Consider the following 24,439-nt stretch of genomic DNA (forward strand, 5'->3'; position numbering starts at 1 on the left):
CAAACAACGTGAAATTTCAAATTTCGACGCGGGAACGACGGCCATACTTAACATTGGCTAGACCACCTAGAGGGCAGCCATAGTTTTACGCCGCGTATCTCTACGGAAACTACGTAAATTTAGAGCGACAGGCAAAGTGTACGTTCGTGAATCGGCGTGACTAGTCATTTGCATATTCTACGCCGACCGCAATGGAATCGCCACCTAGCGGCCAGCCTAGAATTGCAGCCTAAGATCCGACGGTGTAAGTCAATTACACCTGTCGGATCTTTGTGAGATCTATGCGTAACCTGATTCTATGAAGTATCTCGTATCTCTTTTGTGAATCTGGCCCTTAAGCCCTTGTTCATACTAAAAAAAGGTTTTGAAATTGTGCGACTTCATCTAAACCTGCGCGATTTTAAAGCAGCATGTCCATGCGACTTTGGGTGCAATGTGAAAGACATCTGTGCGGCAGATGTCCGTTGAAGTAGCACCCGAAAATCGACAAAAGTAGACAGGAACTGTCGCACCGATTGGAATGGTATAGTTGACAGCGATAGGCTGTGACTTGTCGTGCGATTTGACCTGTCATATCGCATGACAAATCGGTTTAGTGTGAACAAGGGCTTTCAAGTAAAAGTATTATCATTAAGCTGAGATATTAATTGTCTCCGTAGCAAGAATAGGCATTCCAATAATTCAAACCAATCCTGAAACTTTTTATGTGGCATCTTTAACAATATAAGTCAGAGAAAGGCCTTTCTTAGTACATTGGCTAACTGACTGTATTCAGACCTGTCATTAACACTTTCCTTACAGAGTCATTGTAAAATGACATCAGTGGGAACCCTCCCTCCAGGTGGACGTCATATGACGTCCTTGCATTCCCAGGCGGCTAGGGGGCGCACGCACACCCCCGCCGCATTGCTCAGGACCCGGTGCGCGTGCGCGGCGGCCGCGATGTCCGCCGGGCACCTGAGATTGCCCGCAATTACTGCAGGACCATGGATCTGTGTATGTAAACACACAGATCCATGTCCTGCCTGCGGTGAAGAGACTGATGTGTGTTCCCAGTACAGAGGAACACACATCGCTCTCCTCCCCTTGTGAGTCCCCTCCCCCCTACAGTTAGAATACACTTTAGGGAACATATTAACCCCTTCAGCGCCTCCTAGTGTTAACCCCTTTCCTGCCAGTTACACTTGCACAGTAATCAGTGCAGTTTTATAGCACTAATCGCTGAATAAATGTGAATGGTCCCAAAAATGTGTCAAAATTGTCCGATGTGTCCGCCGCAATGTCACGGTCACATTAAAAATCGCAGATCGCCGCCATTACTAGTAAAAAAATTTTTTAAAAATGCCATAATTCTATTCCCTATTTTGTAGATGCTAGAACTTTTGCACATACCGATCAAATACGCTTATTGCGTTTTTGTTTTTTTTTACCAAAAATATGTAGAAGAATATGTATCGGCCTAAACTGAGGAAAAAAAGTTATTTTTTTTAAATTATATTTATTAAATTAAAAAGTAAAAGATATTGTGTTTTTTCAAAATTTCGTCTTCTTTTGTTTATAGCGCAAAAAATAAAAACCTGCAGAGGTGATCAAATACCACCAAAAGAAAGCTCTATTTTTGGAAAAAAAAGGGCGTCAATTTTGTTTGGGAGGCACGTCGCACGACCGTGCAATTGTCATTCAAAGTGCGACAGCGCTGAAAACTAAAAATTGGTCTGGGCGGGAAGGGGGGTGAAAATGCCCTGTATGGAAGTGGTTAACCATCACTGATTATATATTTCACTTCTGCCTGCCTCTGAAGGAAATACTTCATTCTTTGCTCTTACTTTTTTAATCCAAAATCAGGACTGTGACCTGTAGAAGAATTAGAGCTGCACAGTTCTGGCTAAAATGAGAATCAAGATTTTTATGCTTAGAATAAAGATCACGATTCTCGCAGCTTAACAATCTTACAGATTATACAAAAAAATTGGGCTAACTTTACTGTTTAATTTATTGAAGTGTATTTTTTACCAAAGAAATTATGTTTGAAAGACCGCTGCGAAAATACAGTGTAACATAAAATATTGCAACATCCGCCATTTTTCAGAGAATATGAATGTTAACACAAAAACATTTTTCACGCATGATAATAAATGGCTTCGGCCAGACACTAATCAATCAACTGTGTTTACTCTTTTTAAATCATAATCACAACAGAAACTACCAATATGACCCTGATCAAAAGTTTACATACCCTGGTGATTTTGGCCTGATAACATGCACACAAGTGGACACAAAGGGGTTTGAATGGCTATTAACCACTTCAGCCCCAGAAGATTTGGCTGCTCAATGACCAGGCCATTTTTTTGCGATACGGCACTGCTTCGCTTTAATTGACTATTGAGCGGTCGTGCGACGCTATACCCAAACAGAATGTATGTCTTTTTTTCCCCTCTGCGGTTTTTATTTTTTGTGCTATAAACAAAAAAATATAAAATATTTTGACATTTTTGCTATAATAAATATCCCATTTTTTTTTTTAAAAGCAACCTTTTTCCTCAGTTTAGGCCGATATGTATTCTTCTACATATTTTTGATAATAAAAAAATTCCAATAAGCGTATATTGATTGGTTTGCGCAAAAGTTATAGCGTCTACAAAGTAGGAGATAGATTTATTGCATTTTATTATTATTTATATAAATAAAAAAATTTTTTGGGGGTTTCCAAGTAATTTTCGAGCAAAAAAACCCACAGATTTTAACTTGCAAGCAACAAGAGTCAGAAAAAGGTTTGTACTTTAAAGTGGTGGTCCACCCCCAAATATTTTTTTTTTTTTTTTTAAAAGCCAGCAGCTACAAATACTGCAGCTGCTGACTTTTAAGAAATGGACACTTACCTGTCCAGCACGCCCACAACGTCGGCAGCCGAGGCTGAGCAATTGCTTGTCTCTCGGCTGCCCCCGCCGCCATCCTTGGTGAGGGAATCAGGAAGTGAATCGTGCGGCTTCACTGCCTGGTTCCCTACTGCGCATGCGTCAGTAGCGCGGCGCACCCTCACTGGTCCCTGCTCTCTCCTGGGACCAGTGTGTTTCCCACGAGACAGCGGTGGGGGGGGGTGTTTACTGGCGTGACTCACACAGCAATCTATGCCCGGAAGTGGGTGCCAAATACCTCTGCACCCCCCTCTTCCCTGAAAGGTGCAAAATGTGACACTGGAGGGGGAGGGTTCCAAAAAGAGGTATTTCCATTTTTGGGTGGAACTCAGCTTTAAGTGGTTAAACTGACTTTATTTACAGACTGAAGTTCATCCATTTGCTCTAAAATATACTTTTGCTTAGACCCCTTTTCACACTGGGGTGGGGGTGTGTTGGCTGTAAAGTGCCGCTAGTTTTAGTTTTCGGCCACTAGTGTGGCGCTTTTAACGCCCGCTAGCTGCCAAAGGGTTAAAAGCACCCAAGTTGCGGCACTGCCAAAGCGATTTGCAGGCACTTCAGCAGCACTCTGGCAGTGTGCGCCGCCCACTGTGTGTTTAGTGTTACATTTGTTTTGTTTTTTTTTGCTGGCTCATGAGTGTAGCCAGTGAGGTAGATTTGTAATGTCCTGAATGATGGCTACTATTACTTCTAAGAATTTTATCCAGGGCATGTGCCCTGGCCCTTTACAACATGCAATGCATTTACAGTTTGGAGATATTGGGAGGATATGGGAAAATGTGTATTGTGTGCATTGCATTGATCATTACAGTTTACAGAGCATATGTGATGGGTTCCCACCTCTTAGGTTAGGCTGGCCATACATTATACAATTTTCGTCTGCAGTTTTTCTTTGGATTTACCAAAACCATATAATATGAGGTGAAACCTTAACACTTTCAATTTGTATGCAATTAGGCAAACCTTTGCACTACATACAGTAGTTGGCCAGCTTTAAACCATGTCTATTGCGTGTAAGCCTCCACTGAGAGAAAAGGATCGTTACATCAGTTTTATTAAAGGATGCAGAAGGTAAAACACCTGCATTTACTTTTAATTTTATATAATTACCTATGTATAAAACTGTATAACCAAACTACCTACTAGTATACTACAAAGGACAAGTACAGGCAAAAATACATAGGGCCAAATTCTCAAAAAAGCTGCCTAACTTAACTTTCAGCAGTTAAGTTACACGGCCTTAAAATTTCTACCTAAGTGCCCGATCCACAAAGCACTTACCTAGAAATTACACGCCGTGTAACTTAAGTGCCTCCGTCGCAAGGCGGTCCTCCTCTCCGGGGGGCGATTACTATTTAAATGAGGCGCGCTCCCGCGCCGGCCGTACTGCGCATGCGTGTGACGTAATTTTCCCGACGTGCAGCGCGCGAACGTAATTTACGCCGGGCTTTGTGGATTGCGACGGGACAATAAAGTTGCGACGGGTGAAAAAAAATAATACGCGCCGGGAAAACAAAAAAAAAAAAGAGATTTTTAATACAGCTTACCTGTAAAATCTTTTTCTTGGAGTACATCACGGGACACAGAGCGGCATTCATTACTATATGGGTTATATGGAGTACCTTCAGGTGTAGACACTGGCAATCTCAAACAGGAAATGCCCCTCCCTATATAACCCCCTCCCATAGGAGGAGTACCTCAGTTTTGTAGCAAGCAGTATGCCTCCCAAAATGGTCCTCAAAAAAGAGGGGTGGGAGCTCTGTGTCCCGTGATGTACTCCAAGAAAAAGATTTTACAGGTAAGCTGTATTAAAAATCTCTTTTTCTTTATCGTACATCACGGGACACAGAGCGGCATTCATTACTATATGGGATGTCCCAAAGCAATGCTTACAATGAGGGGAGGGAGAACATCTCCAAGACAAAAGGATTTAATTTAGAGATATACTCAAATCATAATAAATCCAACTTAGTTGAGAAAAATAATTTTAAATTTTAAATTTAACTCAAAAAAGAGGAGCCCCCGGAATCCGAGGGTCTCAAACTGCAGCCTGCAGCACTGCCTGCCCGAAGGCAGTATCAGTATTCCTTCTTACGTCCAACTTGTAGAATTTTGTAAACGTGTGGACAGAAGACCAGGTTGCCGCCTTGCAAACTTGAGCCATAGAGATCTGGTGGTGTGCTGCCCAGGAGGCGCCCATGGCTCTAGTAGAATGAGCCTTTAATGATACTGGAGGAGGCAACCCTTTCAAGCCGTAGGCCTGAGTGATTAATTGCTTAATCCACCTAGAAATGGTGGACTTTGCAGCTGCCTGCCCCTTCTTGGGCCCATCCGGTAGAATGAACAGCACATCTGTTTTCCGGATCTTCTTTGTAGCTTTAAGATAGGCCTTCATGGCCCTGACAATATCCAAGGTATGCAGCAACCCTTCCTTTCTGGAAGTAGGTTTAGGGAAGAAGGATGGTAATACCAAATCCTGGTTCAAATGAAAACTGGATATGACCTTCAGTAGGAAGGATGAGGGCGGAGAACGACCCTGTCCTTATGAAAAACAAGATATGGTTCCTTACAGGATAAGGCCGCTAGCTCCGAAACTCTTCTTGCGGAAACTATGGCAACCAAAAATACTAACTTCCTTGTCAGTAGAACCAAAGGAATTTCAGCCAACGGCTCAAACGGTTGTTTCTGTAAACTTGACAGAACAAGATTTAAATCCCACGGACAAAGCGGGGATTTAACTGGAGGTCTAATACGTAAGACCCCTTGAAGGAAGGTCTTAACCAGCGAGTGGGTGGCCAGCGGCCGCTGAAACCACACTGACAGAGCAGAAATCTGTCCTTTGATTGTGCTTAATGCCAATCCTTTATCCACTCCTAGCTGGAGAAGACTTAATACTCTATCGATGGTAAATTTGCGAGAAAGCCATCGCTTGGACTCACACCAGCCTACATAGGCCTTCCAGACCCTGTAATAAATCACCCTAGAGACCGGTTTCCTGGCTCTGATTAGGGTAGAGACTACTTTCTGAGACAGACCTCTACCCCTGAGAATCAGGGATTCAGCTTCCAGGCCGTCAAATTTAGATGCCGTAAGGCAGGGTGGAGGATCGGACCTTGCGATAGCAGGTCTGGCCGTAGAGGAAGAGTCCAAGGGTCTCCCACTACCATCTTTAGGATGAGTGAGTACCATGCCCTTCTGGGCCATGCTGGAGCTACCAGGATGACTGGTATGTGTTCCACCCGGATCCTGCGCAGCAGGCGGGGTAGTAACTGGAGCGGGGGAAACGCATAAAGAAGTTTGAACTGATGCCAAGGGCAAACCAACGCATCGGTTCTGCAGGCCATCGGATCCCTTGAGCGGGATATGAACCTGTCTAGTTTCTTGTTGAGTCTCGATGCCATGATATCCACGTCCGGCACTCCCCATCTTTGGCAGAGTGCTTGAAAGACTTGTGGATGCAGAGACCATTCCCCCGGCCATAGAGTCTGGCGGCTTAAGAAGTCCGCCTGAAAGTTGTCCACTCCTGGAATGAATATTGCCGATATGCAGGGCACATGCGCCTCTGCCCATAGGAGAATCAAGCTCACCTCTCTCTGAGCGGCTTGACTCCTGGTTCCCCCTTGGTGATTTATGTATGCCACGGCCGTGGCATTGTCTGATTGAATTCTCACCGGGAACCCCTGCAATTTTGACGTCCAAGCCCTGAGGGCTAGTCGAGCAGCTCTGAGCTCCAAGATGTTGATGGGCAACTGCTTCTCTGGCTTTGCCCAAGTACCTTGGCGAGTGCAACCATCCAAAATTGCTCCCCAGCCCGTCAGGCTGGCATCTGTGGTCACTATCTTCCAAGCCACTGGGCTGAAAGACTTCCCCTTCAGTAGATTCTGAGGGTCTAACCACCAACACAGACTTTGTCGGACTCTTGATAAGAGCGGCAACGGGATATCCAAGGCCTGTGGCCTTCTGCTCCATGCTGACAGGATGGCTGCCTGTAGGATGCGAGTGCTTAGAACCAGTAGGATTAATTCCTTGATGGCTTTTACCTTCCTCAGAGGTAGGAACACTCCTTGTTGTTCTGTGTCTAATCTCATGCCGAGATATTCCAACTGCCTTGTGGGCTGGAAAGCTGACTTTTCTCGATTTAGGACCCAGCCGAACCTCTCGAGGTATTGGACCGTGAGGGCCACTGCTCGCTCCAAGCCGGGAGACGAGTGGTCTATGACTAGGAGGTCGTCCAGGTATGCTAGGATCGTGACCCCTTGGATCCTTAGCTTGGCTAGGATCGGAGCTAGGACCTTCGTGAACACCCGGGGGGCCGTAGCCAACCCGAAGGGAAGCGCCACGAATTGGAAGTGACGCGAAGCCACCATGAAGCGTAGATATCTTTGATGTGGCTGATAAATTGGAACATGAAGGTAGGCATCCTTTATGTCTATGGACGCCATGAAGTCGTCCTTCTGGAGTGTGGCAGCTGCTGACCGCACGGATTCCATCCGAAATGAGCGGATCTTTAGATATGCATTTACCATCTTTAGGTCCAAAATTGGCCTGACATCTCCATTGGATTTTGGGATGATGAATAGGTTGGAGTAGAAACCCAGCCCCTGTTCCAGGACTGGTACCTCTACTATTACTTCCTGGGAAAGTAGATGATCTAATGCCGATCTTAATGCGGCTCCCTTTTCCGGATCGTTTGGAATCCTCGACTTCTGGAAATGAGGAGGAGGAAACCTTAGGAAATCTAATTTGTAGCCTGTGGCCACGGAAGACCGTACCCACTCGTCGGGAATGCTGGCTTCCCAAATCTCTGAAAAGAGTCGCAGCCTTCCCCCCACCTTCGTGGGTGGGGGCGCCCCTTCATAAGGTTGGCTTGGGGGCTGGTTTTGCTGGTTTGCGAAACCACTGCCTTTTGCCTCTAACAGCCGGTCCTTGTGATTTGCTGTTGAAGCCGAAGTTTGCTTTTGCAGGAGGCCGTCGATACTGCTTGGCATTAGAGGGCCCCTGCCCAGGGGAATACTGTCGTTTAAACGCAGGCCCCTGAACCTTCTTCTTAGTTGGCAAGAGAGTACTCTTGCCGTTTGAAATGGTCTGAATGTATTTATCTAGGTCTTCTCCGAAGAGTCGTCCTCCATGGAAGGGGAACCCTACCAGGAGCTTCTTGCATGGGGGCTCAGCCTCCCAGCTTTTTAACCATAAGAGTCTTCTCATATGGATAAGGGATAACGATAAACGTGACGCTTGCTGGATAGAATCCTTGATTGCGTCTACCGTAAAACATATGGCCTTAGGGACATCCGAAAATTCTTCTGCCTGCTGGGCAGGAATAAGTTTAAGCATCTGCTTAAATTGATCCGATAATGCTTGAGCGACCCCAATCGCAGCCACAGCTGGCTGTACTACTGCCCCTGCAGTAGTGAAGGAGTTCTTAAGTAGTGCTTCCAAGCGCTTATCAACTGGATCCTTGAACACCTGTATGTTTTCTACAGGGCATGTTAACGATTTGTTAACACATGAGATGGCTGCGTCCACTGCAGGAGTAGCCCATCTTTTGGAAAATTTTTCTTCCATAGGATATAGGACAGAGAACTTCTTAGGTGGTAAGAAGATCTTATCTGGCTTGTTCCAATCTTGGAACAAAACTCCCTCTAATAGAGGATGGATCGGAAACACAGCATTGCTTTGAGGCGCCCTCAGTGAGCCCAAAGCTGAAACCGTCGATACCTGGAGATCTGGTACTGGCAAGTTGAATGCCCTATGGACCAAGTCCGACAATCCTTGAATCCACCAGCTCTCCCTCAGGGAGACTGCCCCAGACTCCTCTGTATCCGGATCCTCGATCCCTGAACCTACTTGGTCCTTGTCCAAGAGGTCGTCCAATTCCCCTGAGGAAAGGACCTCCTCTTCTGAGGGTCCGCGCTCGGGCGACGGAGATCTATTCCGCTTACTGCCCCGCATAGCTGCGGCTATCATTTTACCCATGCTTTTCTGCATCTCTTTTAAAGAGGTGAGTAATACCTCCTCCGTGACCATCTTAGGGTTGGACTGACCCGCGTCAGCTCCAGCCCCAGATCCCGATGGCCCCAAGGCTCCCTGTGGGGAAAGCAGCGGCATAGCTTTGTCCGAGACCTCAGACTCTCTGGGGGAATCCCCACCTCTTCTACCCTTGTTCTTTGATGCCATGGTACCATTCCCGAGGTACACCTGCTACTTATTGGTACCTGGGACTTATAAATAGTTAAATGCCCAAACACCTGTTTGGGGGATAAAAAAATGCTTCCTCTCCCCTAGATGACACTTTTTTTTTTTTTTTTTTTTTTTTTCAAATCTAGGAAAGAAAAAACATTCTGTCCCCCTGAGTAGTATTGCAAGAAAAACTATGAGATGGAAAAGAAACAGCCTATTCCTAGGCTTGAAAACAGTCTTTCTGAAGACTGCAATATTCTTTCTGGCCACTGTGTGTCCTCGGCGCCCCGTGCTTGCCGTTCTGGTCTTTCCTCCTCAGTTCCAAAGTATTGAATGAGCTATATGGAACAAACAAGGAAGGGCCGCCCCTTCCTTAAGCCACTGACCCGCCCTTCCCCCCCAGCAATCTCAAACAGGAAATGCCCCTCCCGACAGGGGGGGGTGGGGTTGGGAGGAAGGGACCTCTCTGCTCCAGCAAACTGCAGCCTGCAGCCTGGAACCATGAGGAGGTCAGCGTTTTGCCTGCTTTGCAGGCCGTGAGGAGGAAGACTGAATGGAGCATCGCCTGGAGGCTTGCAGGTAAGCACAGCTCTCTGACACACACATATACTTTTATATCACACAGGCCCCACTCAATGCTTTTCCAACACTACAAGGGAGGTCACATCTTATGGGGAATAATACATATAGAGCCATCCTATCTTTATGATATGTGACTAGTTTGCCAGATGCAGTGCATAACTTTAGGCATGTCCCCTGTGACCCCCCAGAAAAAACCTGCTAAAAACCAAGTTCCGCAAGTTTTCCCCTCACTTACCTGCTCCATGCCGCAGGACTTTGCCAAGCAAGAGGCCCAATCTTCCCCCATCTCGGTGGGGATGTCTAGACCTTCAGGCCCTGGGTTCCTATGAAGGATCCACTGTCCTGGGCCCATATAGCACTCTGGCAACAGAAACATTAGGCACCCAAAGGTTTCTAAGTTCTGGGCCCAGGGTCCAGCTCTCTAAAAAGAAAAGCATTATGGGCTATACCCCAAGGGTTTGGGGTCCGGTTACTGACCACTTTAGCGCTGAGGCTTTTTTGGACAGAACCGGTTAGCTCACCTAATCCCAAGGATGTGGAGGCAAGCTAAACCATGACTAACACCTAAGACACTGGCGGAAAAACTGGTACTCCTCCTATGGGAGGGGGTTATATAGGGAGGGGCATTTCCTGTTTGAGATTGCCAGTGTCTACACCTGAAGGTACTCCATATAACCCATATAGTAATGAATGCCGCTCTGTGTCCCGTGATGTACGATAAAGAAAAATTGACAGCGTCGCTCGGCATGCATTCCTGAGAGGGAGAACTCCATGCCAATTTTCAAAGAAAAAACCGGCATGGGTTCCCCCCCCAGGAGCATACCAGGCCCTTAGGTCTGGTATGGGTTGTAAGGAGACCCCCCCATTTATATAGGCTTCTCTGTCCCATCATGCTCCGGTAGGTACCCACGTGGTGGGTGCCTACCCACGTGCACCCACCACGTGGGTACCTACCGGAGCATGATGGGACGGTGATGCCTATATAAATGGGATGCAAGGCGCGCTTCCATCATTGCAGTGACAAGAGGCGTCGTGTCAACATCGGAAGAAGGGAGAAGAAGAGAATAGAAGAACATGACGTCACAGAAGACCGCGCTGGCTGCCTGCTAGTAATTGAGCTAACACACGAAGATAGCAGGCAGCCAGTGCTGAAGGAGAAGGCACCGGACAGCTGGAGAAGAACCGGGGTGCGCCGAGTCAACAGCGGAGAGCGGCGAAGATAGAAGAAGACCCCCGGAGAGCGGAGAAGACCCCCCCGGAGAGCGGAGAAGACCCCCGGAGAGCGGAGAAGACCTCCGGAGAGCGGAGAAGACCCCCGGAGAGTGGAAGAAGAAGCCCCCCCCTGGTATTAGAGCTAAAGAAGACAGGGGGGGCCTCCGGAGCAGACTAATAAATGATTTTAAAAACCCTTGTGTTGTGTGTTTAATAACTATCACTTTGCCTCCAGGTGAATGGGTAGGGGTACGATGTACCCCATATCCATTCACTTAGGGTGGGGGGCCGGTATCTGGGGGCCCCCTTATTTGAGGGGACTCCCAGATTCCGATAAGCCCCCGCCCGCAGACCCCGACAACCAACGGCAAGGGTTGTCGGGAAGAGGTCCTGTCCTCATCAACATGGGGACAGGGTGCTCTGGGGTGGGGGGGCCCGCAGTGCGCCCCCCTGCCCCAGAGCACCCAACCCCCCCATGTTGAGGGCATGCGGCCTGGTACGGCTCAGGAGGGGGGGGGCGCTCGCTCGTCCCCACTCCCTTTCCTGACCGGCCGGGTAGCGTGCTTTGGATACGGGTCTGGTATGGATTGTAGGGGGACCCCCTACGTCGATTTTTCGGCGTAGGGGGGGGTCTCCTTACAACCCATACCAGACCTAAGGGCCTGGTATGCTCCTGGGGGGGGAACCCATGCCGGTTTTGATTTTACAAATTGCCGTGGAGTTCTCCCTCGGGAATGCATACCAAATGCCGTCGCTTGAATGGGCTTTTACATGGTGTGACTAACTTTCCACATTGTAAAACCAGCCCTAGTTTTGCGCAAGCAAATCGGAACTTACGCAGAAATCACAATGCTGAAATGCTTTGTGGATCTGCTTAAGTCCTCATTTGCATACTCAAAGCGGCATTTCAATGAGAAATGCCCCCAGCGGCGGATGCGGTACTGCATCCTAAGATCTGACCGTGTAAGTGTCTTACACATGTCAGATCTTCTGCCTAACTTTGGAAAAAGCCTTTTGAGGATCGTTTCCAAAGTTAGGCACAGAGATAGGCAGGCTGAACAGCAGTTCCGCCTGCATATCTCTTTTGAGAATTTGGCCCATAATTCTGTAGGTTATGTCAATTTAAAAGCTTTTTGGGGGGGCTGCTTCTGTGAAATCTGAACAACTTTCTATTACAGAAAAAGCAATTCTACATACGTAGCGAGAAGCCAATTTATAAATTATAACTGGGCATGAAAATTCTATTACAGCTCACATTTAAAGAAGCAGACATGACCTGACATTTCTTTGTTGGTTTACTAATGTAGCACTACCCCCGTAGGAGCTGCTGGTTTGAATTAGGGCCTGCCATTACCTCACCGTTTCACCACGTTCGTCGTAGGGATCCTCCTCGAAGAGTTATTCACAAATGTCTGCACCAACACTTAGTCTCTTTTTCTTCAAGGTTTTATTACACAAACTCAGACAGAGGGATGGAGGATTAGGGGAGATTCAGGTACCTTGTTTTGTGGATCACTGGTACCTTCTTGGATCCAGAGGACAAACCGTTTCCACACTGGATTCAGCAACCACCGGATAGGCCTCTCTCACTGGCCTAGCAGCCTGTGCGAAGCTCATTCAAAAGTCTCTGCCACAGACTTGATGAGTCTAAAAAAGTCGTTGCACAGTCCTCTGCCACAGGACCGTGTAACCAGACACACACTTTGCAAAGTTCCAAAGACACAGCTACACAGTACCAGGATCTTTCAGCCGGCCGGCAGCACTGTGCGGTAGATTGGCCAGGTTGCGTCCTCCAATTGAGTTTCCAATTGAGTTTCCAATTGTTCGGCTTCTTCCCTCAGGCAAGACAGCACAGGACCACCCCTGGACCAGTAGGCCCCAGAAACTACTCTCAGTAGCGGAGCCTCAGGCCAGCAGGCCCAGAGGCCAGAATAAAACTGCCAACACATCCCTGAGGCCAGGAGGGCCAGGGCCGCTGATAGGGCAGTACAACCAACCCTGTTGTACTGGGCCCGCCCAGATCAGCTACACAGTGGGGCCCGGGCATCATGACAATTCGTTGCTACATTTAAAAAAAATATGTTTTCTATACTATTCCCCACTTTCACTTGCTTACAGAGTGGGTATGTTTTTTTCCTGGGCCTCATCTATTCAACACAGGGGCCCAGGAGAGGAGCAAAGCGGAGGGACTATTTCTCCATTTTCGGGCACATGTACATCATGCCGCCCCACTATTCCATGAGTCCCGGCTGGCGGAGTGATACTGTGATTCTCCGTTCAGCTCCTGGCTGCATATCTGGAGAGATGTGAAGAAGCTGAGCAGCTGACAGGGGAGAGCAGGAGGACAGCGTGGCTGCACTTGGACACAGTGAGTAGAGAATATATGAAAGAATACTCACTGTGTCCTATTATTTAACTCACAGTACAGCAGGTTAGGTTACAATCATCATACAGGCAGCACATCAGGGTCTCTGTCAAAGCTCTGTGTAAAATTGCTTTTGGGTGCTGACTTTGTTATGGTTGTATTGTTACAGTCTGTTATATACAATACAGCCATAAGTTAACTAAGCCAGCACTCAACAGCCATGTGACATAGAGCCATGACAGAGCCCCTGCTTACTGTGCTGCCTGTGTGATAATTGTAACCTGATAAGAAACATGCTAACTTGGGGGAGCAGTAAACGTGCAGCGGAGCTGCATTTTTACTGCCCCCCAAACCAATCCACTTTAACCGCTTCCCATCATCACTGAATTGGAAGGTTGATATCTCGGTCATCACCACAGCAATGATCAAGATATAATTTTTTAGCCCCATGGACTCTGCACAAAGCAAAAGAAATTGTAATGGCTAGGAAGCCCCTGGATTATTTTTACAGGCAGTGGAAGGGGGTCCCACCACAGCCTTTACTGATTTAAGGTTGGGCCAGTAGCATCCAGTTACTGGGACACAGTGAGAGGGATGGATGTCGTTCCTCCCACCGTGTGACGTCAGATTTTACCACTCCTGGTTTTGGTCTCACATAAAGATGACATTACCGACTTGAACAAGCATCTGATCAAACTGATCTTAGTTTGATCAGATGCTTTGGAGACCAAAAAACAGATATGGGGTAAAAAAAAAAAAATAAAAAAAAAAAAGATTTCTCCATAAAGAGGACCTGTCATGGCCCATGCTATCCCAAGGAATGTTGTCCATCCCTTGTGAAAGCAAAAATTACCAAACAAAATGTAAAGATACAGTGTAATATATTTTCTTTTACTATTTGTAATAAATAAATAAAATACAATTTAAAAGAAATTTAAACTGCCCCCTGCTCTTTCATGCTTTCCAATTGCCAACAGATGCGTTGGCTCCACACACATATGTAAACAGCAACAAACCTGCATTTCGCTTCAAGTCGGGGTCCGAGGTGGGGGTGGGGGCAAGGGCGGGGTTGAAGGGGGGCCCTGTCAGGTAGGCTGTACGGGGCCCCATGATTTCTAACAGCGGCCCTGAGGAGGGCCATCACATCAGGTCAGGATCGGAAGACCCCACCAGAACGGTGTCTGTCCCTTAAGGATCCTTTCCCAGAATGCACAGCGACGGGGACCACGCCCACTGGGCTGCTTCTGGGCAAAGAACACTCCATACACTCAACCTGCTGCGTTTCCAAACTTGACCCATGGTGACAGCAACACCTACAGTCAAGTGGAAAATGTGCAACACTGCTGAACTGGAACAAAGACCAACAATTTGACATAATCATTCCGAGCTAAACTACAGCTCAGATAACTTAAATTTACAAACAGCGCCTACCCAACAGGAGCAGGGCGCTACACTAATATTACACAAAAACTCAGACAATACAAAACAATTTAGGGAGAAATGTGACTGCCTCTTGTATGTCTCTAGGAGGGCTCTTTGTTAAGGGCTTCAGCATGCTGAGGCTCTTCACTACTTCTCATGAGAAATAAATGCATCTTAAAAACACACCTTTTCTTCCCATCCAGTATAGGCAGCCTCCAGCACTATAATGCAGGCACCAGTTGTGTCAGCACATTTCTCTCACACCTTATAATCTGCAGCCAGTGTATCCCAAGTAGAGCCGAAACAACTAATCGATTAATCGCCAACTAATCGATTATGAAATTAATCGATTACAATTTTCATAATCAATTAATCGGCCAGTAACATAATGGGGTTAAAAAAAACAAAAATTAGCCCTTTATAGTACAAAAAAGCAAATCGCTACTGTAAATATTACTTTCACTGTCCCACAGTAAAAAAATTAACCCCTTACAGTAGAGCTTATTTGTTCTTTTTGAACTTATTTTAGTTTTTTTAACCCCATTATGTTACTAAACATCTCAGGCCTGGGTTCACACCTGTTTTTTTGGTGCTTTTTGCAGAAACACACTACAGTTCATTTACATGTTTTCCTATGGGGCATGTTCACATCCATGATTTTTTTTTCAGCTGCTGCGTATTTGGAAAGGGCAAAGACTTTTTAACGCAAAACTATGCTATTTTTATTTTATTTTTTTCAATATACTTCAATGCAGAAAAGCATGTAATGTGTTTTTGCATCAATTTGTGTTTTGTAATCTGCCCAACAACAAATTGGCCCAAAAAAATTTAGAAATGCAATATATATATATTTTTTTGAGGCCATTATCCGATTAATCGAAACAATAATCGGCCAACTAATCGATTATGAAAATAATCGTTAGTTGCAGCCCTAATCCCAAGTCCCAGTATGCTCTAACTAGCTAGTCCTGCTGACCCCAACAACATACCTGAAAAAAACTGCTCCTCATCCCTACCCACATGTACTTTTTGGTCACCACTATGATAAACAGTCTTTATTGCCATTAGGATTATGTGGGGGCAATGGAGAAAGTAAATTCAAAACCACTAGAAAGAGCTGAGACTGCCGTATTAAACCTGTAAATGAATGAATCTAAAATGTATGTGCAGTAGACACTATTTGTTGCCTGCATTGTAGTGCCTGAGCTTGTTGGTACGTTTTACTTTAAACGGTAAGCTCATCTTTACAGAAAATCTGTAGGTGACTTAACACTGAACCCCCTCCCCGGTCCTGCTTTACCAGTTTCCTGCGATTCCCCGCATTTTCGGGCACTGGTACGCCGCTTCACTTGTCCGAAAATTGGAAATCCCCATGGCCTTATCTCCTATCCATACGTCTCAGAGTGTGCGGACAAAAGGCATTCTAATTGTTCATCACCATCACAGACAGCGCTGACCAATTCAAATATGTCTAGTCTGTCCTGTCAGCGCTACAAGGAGAGGAGAGAAAGCCAAGAGAATTTCAAATCCCTGGACTGGTGAAGCGGCATCCTGGTGGCTGACAGTGGGGGACCGTAGGACACTGGTACAGCGGGACCGGGGGGGGGGGGGGGGATTTAATGGGGAGGAGTCAGTGTGAGATCACCTTACAGATTTTCTGTAAAGATGAAATTACACTTTAATGACAGCTTAGGGATAATAAAATTAGAATTAATTAAGCTGGCTTGAACAATTGGAATCTTGGCCGGTTCAGCCGGAACTGGCTGAGATTTGAACCATGTATGGGCAGGCTGAATGTACCCAAGTGGATCGATCAATTTGGATACAACCAGTCTGGTGGATTTTAAATGCGATTAATGCTAGCGGCTATTATAGCTGCCAGCAATAATCACTGTGTTCTACTGGCGGGGACAGGTTCTCATGTCTGACAAAAAAAGCGAAAGCAGCTGACGAAAGCACCGTACCAACGATACCTACATATGATCCCTTTCCTATGTGATAAAAGCAAAAAACAAAAAACAAAAATGAAACTCTTACCGTATTCTTTTTGGCAAAAATTTGAAACCAGGGTTCTTAATTCTGAAAGAAAATAGAAAATTGATTAGAGGAAAGCATACATATCAATCATATTAATACAATACACTTGTTATTACCTTAGAATGGAATGCATTATACTGCATCCGAGAACATATGACAACCTTTGACAACAGTAGCAAGGACATACCACAGGGGGAAAAAAATTCCAGGAATAAATAGAAACCAATATAGTTGAAAAGGTACATTTCATATAGGAGAGGACATAAAAGATTGCAAAGATTGCAGATGAAAGCCAAATTGATAAAACATAAAGGGCTAGATTCAGGTAGGGGCGCGCATAGTTACGGCGGCGCAGCATATCGTATTTACACTACGCCGCCATAAGTTAGAGAGGCAAGTGCTGTATTCAAAAGCACTTGCCTTCTAAGTTACGGCGGCGTAGCGTAAATGGGGCCGGCGTAAGCACGCGCAATTCAAATGTGGATGAGGGGGCGTGTTTTATGTTAATTCTTGGTAAACCGACATGATCAGCATTTTTCCCGAACTGCGCATGCGCCGTCCGTGGAATTTCCCAGTGTGCATTGCTCCAAAGTACGCCGCAAGGACGTCATTGGTTTCGACGTGAACGTAAATTACGTCCAGCCCTATTCGCGAACGACTTACGCAAACGACGTAAAAACTAAAATTTCGGCGCGGGAACGACGGCCATACTTAACATTGCATGCGCCTTCTAATAGCAGGAGTAACCTTACGCCGAAAAAGCCTAACGTAAACGACTTAAACAAATAGCGCTGGGCGTACGTAAATTTGTGAATCGGCGTATCTAGGTCATTTGCATATTCTACACCGAAAACTACAGAAGCGCCACTTAGCGGCCAGCGTAAATATGCACCCTAAGATACGACGGTGTAAGAGACTTACGCCAGTCGCATCTTAGGCCAATGTCGGCGTATCTTGCTTTCTGAATACAGAAAGAAGATACGCTGGCGCAGATTTGAATTTACGTGGCGTATCTATAGATACGCCGCGTAAATTCTCTCTGAATCTAGCCCAAAATTCCTAAGGGCCCATTCACACCATTTATGGGCAGCCTCGCTCAACACTCTGCTTTGAGGCCTATAGGTTCAGTTCAAATCACTGTGGTGCAGTAGCATGTCCCGAAAAAAAAATTTGGACACGCTCTGCTTATTCAGTGCAGCGTGCTGTAATGCATTACACCGCTTCACAGCCAATTGCGGTGAAGTTGAATGAAATGTAATGTTAAAACATTTGAATAAAAGGTGGAAAAACAAAAGGATGTGCGATGTGTCATTTACAAAGCATCAGGCACTGCTCCCCTCACTGTAGGCACCACTGGCCACATGGTGTGAATGAGCCTTAAAAAAAAATGATAATCCAGGACTCATTCACACTATCAGCAGTGACCTGTATTTTTCCTCACTGGATAAACACAGGTTACCGCCAGGACAAATAGAAAATTATTATTTTTTAGGTGTCCTGTTCACACTCGATGCAATCAGCTGCGGAAAAATGCAGTATGTCTAAATTTTTCTGCATTGCACTGGATGGTATAGTATGTCACTGTGCTGCTGTGCAGTGACATAAATGAAGGAAGCGCTGCTAAGGGCTGGAACGCTCATCGCACTGCTTGCTGCCAGAGTCAACACTGTCACTGGCCCACACAGTAAAATGCTGCGTTTTACCTTCAGGCAAGTGTAAACATAGCCTAAAAGTCAAGAAAGAAAAAAATATTGTACAGTTATATGCAGCTGAATGCCCTAAATTACTTTATAACTAATTATCAACGTATTTTCCAAACTGAAAGCCTCTATTCTCAATTTACAAAGGCATAAAGGTTGCAGTGTTTTAATGCATGCAGTTTTTCCAGTTGTCCAATCAAAAAATGTATCAATTCACTTAAGGGTTTACTGCACCAATATACAATATTCATAAATTTATCACACCGCTTACTAGTAAATTAAACACCACTAGCTTTAGGCTGGAATGGAGTTTCAGTGAGGTGTTTTCTTGAGTTAAGCAGGAGAAGGGACCATTTGAATGGTGATAAAATCAACAGATATTGCAAAAAATATTCTAATGCCCCCGATGAAGTGACGAGGCACGTGACGTAACGCTGTAGGAATTCGGGATCACGTGACACCACCGCTAGCCGGAAGCCACCATCACAACAGTAAGACGGCGCTGACACACCGCGTCCCATAACCATTTTGTGATTGTTTCACTTTCTTCGAGTACAAGTCCATTTTTATAATTTAATAAACACCCCATCGGTTTTGCAATACTTCACTTATCGGAGCCTTCTTTATCTCTCCCATGTGCTTGTTGAGTATCAAGCTTGTAGATCGGCTATACATTCTGGGATCTGAATTAGCTCTAGCAGCAGGAGCCCACTATAGAGGACATCATTGGGAAGCATCCTGGTACCCATCCCCGGACACGCTTACACCCATACTACATACCTGAATACCATCTCAATAAGGTGAGAGTCCTGGGAGACTAGTATTGGATATTTCTACAGATTTATTGTGACCCCTTACAGCCATCACCTGTCAGTACCCATCGATGCCCACTGTCGGTTTCCTCGATTGAAGGACATTTCACCCATCTAGGACTTTGCACACGCATATGTCATTATTGATCATCAGTGTTAGCTCATTGTGATGCACTTTCATTGTTGCACCTGTTATTGAATGTTTTGTTTACTATTTACTATACATTTAAGTTATGTGATTGTTTATGAGATATTACCTATCTGCTGGCGGTTTTTGGATTGTTAGGCAGTTGTGGTGATATCTGTTTCACCACAGTGTGTAGCGCTCATCTCACCTTCTTTCATATCTCAATTACTCAATCGTGTGGGGGGGGGGGGGGTAGGGGGCGCACGGAGACAGGTTAGCCCAGCTGTGCCGCGCTAGGTCGCTAATTCTAGTAGCAATTGCGACCTGGCGCCCGGGTTTGTCGAACCCTGTTTTAACAGTAAATCGATATAGTAAATATTTAAAGCTTCTTTCTCATCAATATTTTACCGCCACTAAAAATGGCTGCAGTTTCTCTCCTTAACAGCCACTGCCCAGAATTATCATCAATTATTGCCAATGGGAAGCTGTATAATATGGTAAAACTGTGTATGTTGTAATAATCTTTGGGAATTGTACCTTATGTTGTAATTTGTTGGATAGAGTTAACTGCCCAACACTGGCATGGTGGCCAAAGTATATTTAGAACCAGGAAATTTTAGACCACTAATGCTGACTTTTCTCATGCATATATTAGAAGATTAAGATTGAAAAACACATCCTATGCAGGAAGGTGAAAAAAACACCTCGCCGTCACGGGCCCCCCAGAAATTCAGTGTCTTTGTATTCCCCTTAGGTTTCCCATTTGTGCTATTTATACTAAAACTAATTAACCTGTGCTCACCATTTCCTCATATATCCACATCCACGATCAGGTCGGTATTGTTGGTAATCAGTAGGTCTAGTAATGCTTTGTTTCTAGTTTGTGCCTTTACCATCTGACCCATGAAATTGTCCTGCAAGACATTTAGGAACTGGCGAGCCTTAGATGAATGTGTGGTTCCTTCCACCCAGTCTGTCTGGATAATTAAAATCCCTCATTATAATGATACTTCCCATTCTTGACGCTAATCCAAATTGTGATAGGAGGTCCGCCTTTGCCTCCTCCCAGTATTATTTTCCCCTTAGTAGCTCTATCCATAAGGATTACACCTCCTCTCTTGCTCCCTTAGTGATGTCATCGCTCACATTCACTTGTACTTATGTTTTTTATTTTGTTTGTTTATTTTTTTGTGGTTGAACTGGATGGACTTGTGTCTTTTTTCAACCCGACTAACTATGTAACATCATTTTTGATATACGGGCCTTCCAACCCTTTATTACCCTCTCTATCCCTGCGATATAGGGAATACCCTTGAATGGTTGCCAGCCAATCATGAGAGCTGTCAAACCAAGTCTTTGTAATTCCTACAAAATCTAAATCCTCCTTGTACAACAGTAGTTCTAGTTCTCCCATCTTGTCTGCCATTGGTGAACATGCCACATAGTTTAGACCAGTCGCATACTATCTCCTTATTGTGTGCTCTGGTGTCTGACATTTAATGTAACATTACAAATGAAGAATGTAATAAGAAACGTATGGCCCTACAACACTGCTTCCAGCTGGCCAGGTCCATACACTGTATGGACCTGCATTCCTCCTCTGCTATAAGCTTCAGTGACCATAAACTTAAGGCAGAACTGTTCAGCAAATGCTACTGAACTGATAGCTCTAATCCCCCTGCCACGGCTTCTCTGCCACTATCTCCCGTCCCTTCACCAGCCCTTGCTCTCATTTTAAATGTCCCCTCTGCCTATTCTAACTCTCCCTTAGCCTGCCTTCACCCCCAGTGCTCTGATTTCCCACCGCCCCGCAAACCCCAAATCCCCTTGTGGCTGTCTGCTTCCCTCATTTGCCCTCCCGCTGGCTTTCCGTGCTGTAGGGCAGCCATGGAGGGATTAAAAAAAAAAAAAAAGAAAAAAACTACACCTAGCTTTCCACTCCCCACCTTCAGTGCCTGCCCACCTCCCTCGTCAGGGCACCCCCCCCCTCCTTGAAGCTGCTAGCCGGCTTTCCCTCCTCCCCCCAGGCTGCAGCCACTGGCAGATCGGTCAGGATGAAGAGTAGGGGAGGGGGGCTAGCAAACACATGTTTACACCCCTCAGGCTTTTCAACCCCCTCTTCAGTAACCCCCACCTCCCCCGGCTGCAGCCTCCCTGAAGCCGCTAGCCGTCTCTCCCTCCTCCCCCGACTGCAGCCGCTAACAGATCTGTCTTTTCCTGAAAGAATACAGTCAGCGATCAGTACCGATAGCTTCTGTATTAGTCACTGACGCATTGTACACTGTGTGACAGCTGATGACAGAGCCGGTGTTGTATCGAAGTTGGTTTCCCCAAGGAAACCTGTTTCCCCTGGCTTTCGGCTGCGATCGGAACTCCGCCCCTCCAGCCTGATGCAGACCAGCTCCTCCCGTCTCTGCCTCTGTAGCCGATCGCAACTCCGCCCCTCCAGCCTCCCAGTTTACTCCGCTCCAGCTCCGCCCACTGTCTCTCCTTGTTTCATTGCCCCCTTATACAGCTAATGACACAACATTGAAAGAGCGATATGTGCCTGGCTTGCGACTGATTTAACCCTTAAAATTGCGCACTACCATGCTGCAATAGTGTGCATTGCAGGTCCATGGGGCTCTAATGCAAAGTGAATGGTGGCTGCACTGTGATCAGCTCACAACTGCATGTAATGCACACCACTGCGATGTGGTCATGCGGCATTTATTGGGTTATATTAAGAGGAAGAGGCAATACATTGATATAAAATGCCTCTGAAAAGCAAAAAAAAAAAATGTGGATCGCTCTTCACCGCCTGATTTAACCATTTAAATGGCGCACTACCATGCTGCAATAGTGTGCATTGCAGGTCCATGGGGCATGCACACCACTGCGATGTGGTCATACGGCATTTATTGGGTTATATTAAGAGGAAGAGGCAATACATTGATATAAAATGCCTCTGAAAAGCAAAAAAAATGTGGATCGCTCTTCACCGCCTGATTTAACCCATCAAGTGCCATGGAAACCTTATTGGATGAGGAAACCAGGTCTGATAGCAATAGGTAGCTTGTTATCAGAATTGTTTTCCCCTGGACAGAAAGTGTCCAGGGAAAGAAGGAAGAGTGAGGATGGTCTATACGGGGTACAGAGCAGTCAGGGAAACCATATACAAGTGCTTTTTTACCCATCAAGTGCCATGGAAGCTCTACTGGGTGGGGAAACCAGGTATGATAGCAATAGGCAGCTTGCTACCAGAATCGGTTTCCCCTGGATAGAAAGGGACAAATGAAAGAAGGAAGAGTGAGGGTGGTCTATACGGGGTACAGAGCAGTCAGGGAAACCATATACAAGTGCTTTTTTACCCATCAAGTGCCATGGAAGCTCTATTGGATGAGGAAACCAGATCTGACAGCAATAGGCAGATTGTTATCAGAATTGGTGTCCCCTGGATAGAAAGGGATACATGAAAGAAGGAAGAGTGAGGATGGTCTTTACGGGGTACGGAACAGTCAGGGAAACCATATACAAGTGCTTTTTTACCCATCAAGTGCCATGGAAGCTCTATTGGGTGGGGAAACCATATCTGATAGCAAAAGGGAGCTTGTTATCAGAATCGGTTTCCCCTGCACAGAAAGGGACAAATGAAAGAAGGAAGAGTGAGGATGGTCTATACGGGGTACGGAGCAGTCAGGGAAACCATATACAAGTGCTTTTAACCCATCAAGTGCCATGGAAGCTCTATTGGGTGGGGAAACCATATCTGATAGCAATAGGCAGCTTGTTATCAGAATTGGTTTTCCCTGGACAGAAAGTGTCCAGGGAAAGAAGGAAGAGTGAGGATGGTCTATACAGAGTATGGAGCAGTCAGGGAAACCATATACAAGTGCTTTTTATCCATCAAGTGCCATGGAAGCTCTATTGGGTGGGGAAACCAGATCTGATAGCAATAGGCAGCTTGCTACCAGAATAGGTTTCCCCTGGATAGAAAGGGACAAATGAAAGAAGGAAGAGTGAGGATGGTCTATACGGGGTACGGAGCAGTCAGGGAAACCATATACAAGTGCTTTTTTACCCATCAAGTGCCATGGAAGCACTATTGGGTGGGGAAACCAGGTCTGATAGCAATAGGCAGCTTGTTATCAGAATTGGTTTCCCCTGGACAGAAAGTGTCCAGGGAAAGAAGGAAGAGTGAGGATGGTCTATAGGGGGTATGGAGCAGTCAGGGAAACCATATACAAGTGCTTTTTTACCCATCAAGTGCCATGGAAGCTCTACTGGGTGGGGAAACCAGATCTGATAGCAATAGGCAGCATGTTATCAGAATTGGTTTCCCCTGGACAGAAAGTGTCCAGGGAAAGAAGGAAGAGTGAGGATGGTCTATAGGGGGTATGGAGCAGTCAGGGAAACCATATTCAAGTGCTTTTTTACCCATCAAGTGCCATGGAAGCTCTATTGGGTGGGGAAACCAGATCTGATAGCAATAGGCAGCATGTTATCAGAATAGGTTTCCCCTGGAAAGACAGGGACAAATGAAAGAAGGAAGAGTGAGGATGGTCTATACGGGGTACGGAGCAGTCAGGGAAACCAAATGGAAGAAGTGGTATCTCGCACCAATAAAGTGAAGTATATAAAAAGAAATATATTAATATGACATATATATTAGTGAATAGGCTGCTCCCCTGAAATTGAGACCAAGGTCAAAAGGTCAAAATTGGATAATAGTGGCGCTCTAAATTAATTGTGTAATTTGAATAAACAAATGATCAAATAATCCGTCTGTGTCAATAAACAAAAATGGTGAACAAAATAATATATACAATAATTGAATAATACAATAAATTGGAATAAGAATATATACAATATAAAAAAGGGAGAAAAGTTGTAGTGACTAGATAAATAAAAAATATATAGATAAAGTCCATTCAAAAATTATTTGGGTGAAATACATTCAAATATGTCCTAGGCAGATTAAACTGAGAGAACAATGTTGAAAGTTCATGTGAAAGGTGTCGTCCTCCACCAAGAAAATATCCCCCAAAAGTGCACTAATGGATGGCTTCTAACCACAAGACGTTGACCTGATTGTTTAGAAAAGGTCA

At 45.5% G+C, this 24,439-nt stretch overlaps 1 protein-coding gene across 2 annotated transcripts in view; it reads right to left on the reverse strand.

Annotated features, from left to right (window-relative positions):
- The window catches only part of PC (pyruvate carboxylase), a 671,516-nt gene that overhangs the window by 543,227 nt on the left and 103,850 nt on the right, over window positions 1-24,439 (reverse strand). For both annotated transcript variants that reach the window (XM_040328827.1, XM_040328828.1), the window contains exon 2: window positions 16,714-16,755. The gene's annotated coding sequence lies outside the window, so the exon portion shown is untranslated. The remainder of the gene's footprint in view (window positions 1-16,713; window positions 16,756-24,439) is intronic.

This window comes from Rana temporaria, chromosome 11 (assembly GCF_905171775.1).
Source record: "Rana temporaria chromosome 11, aRanTem1.1, whole genome shotgun sequence".
Lineage (NCBI taxonomy): Eukaryota > Metazoa > Chordata > Amphibia > Anura > Ranidae > Rana > Rana temporaria.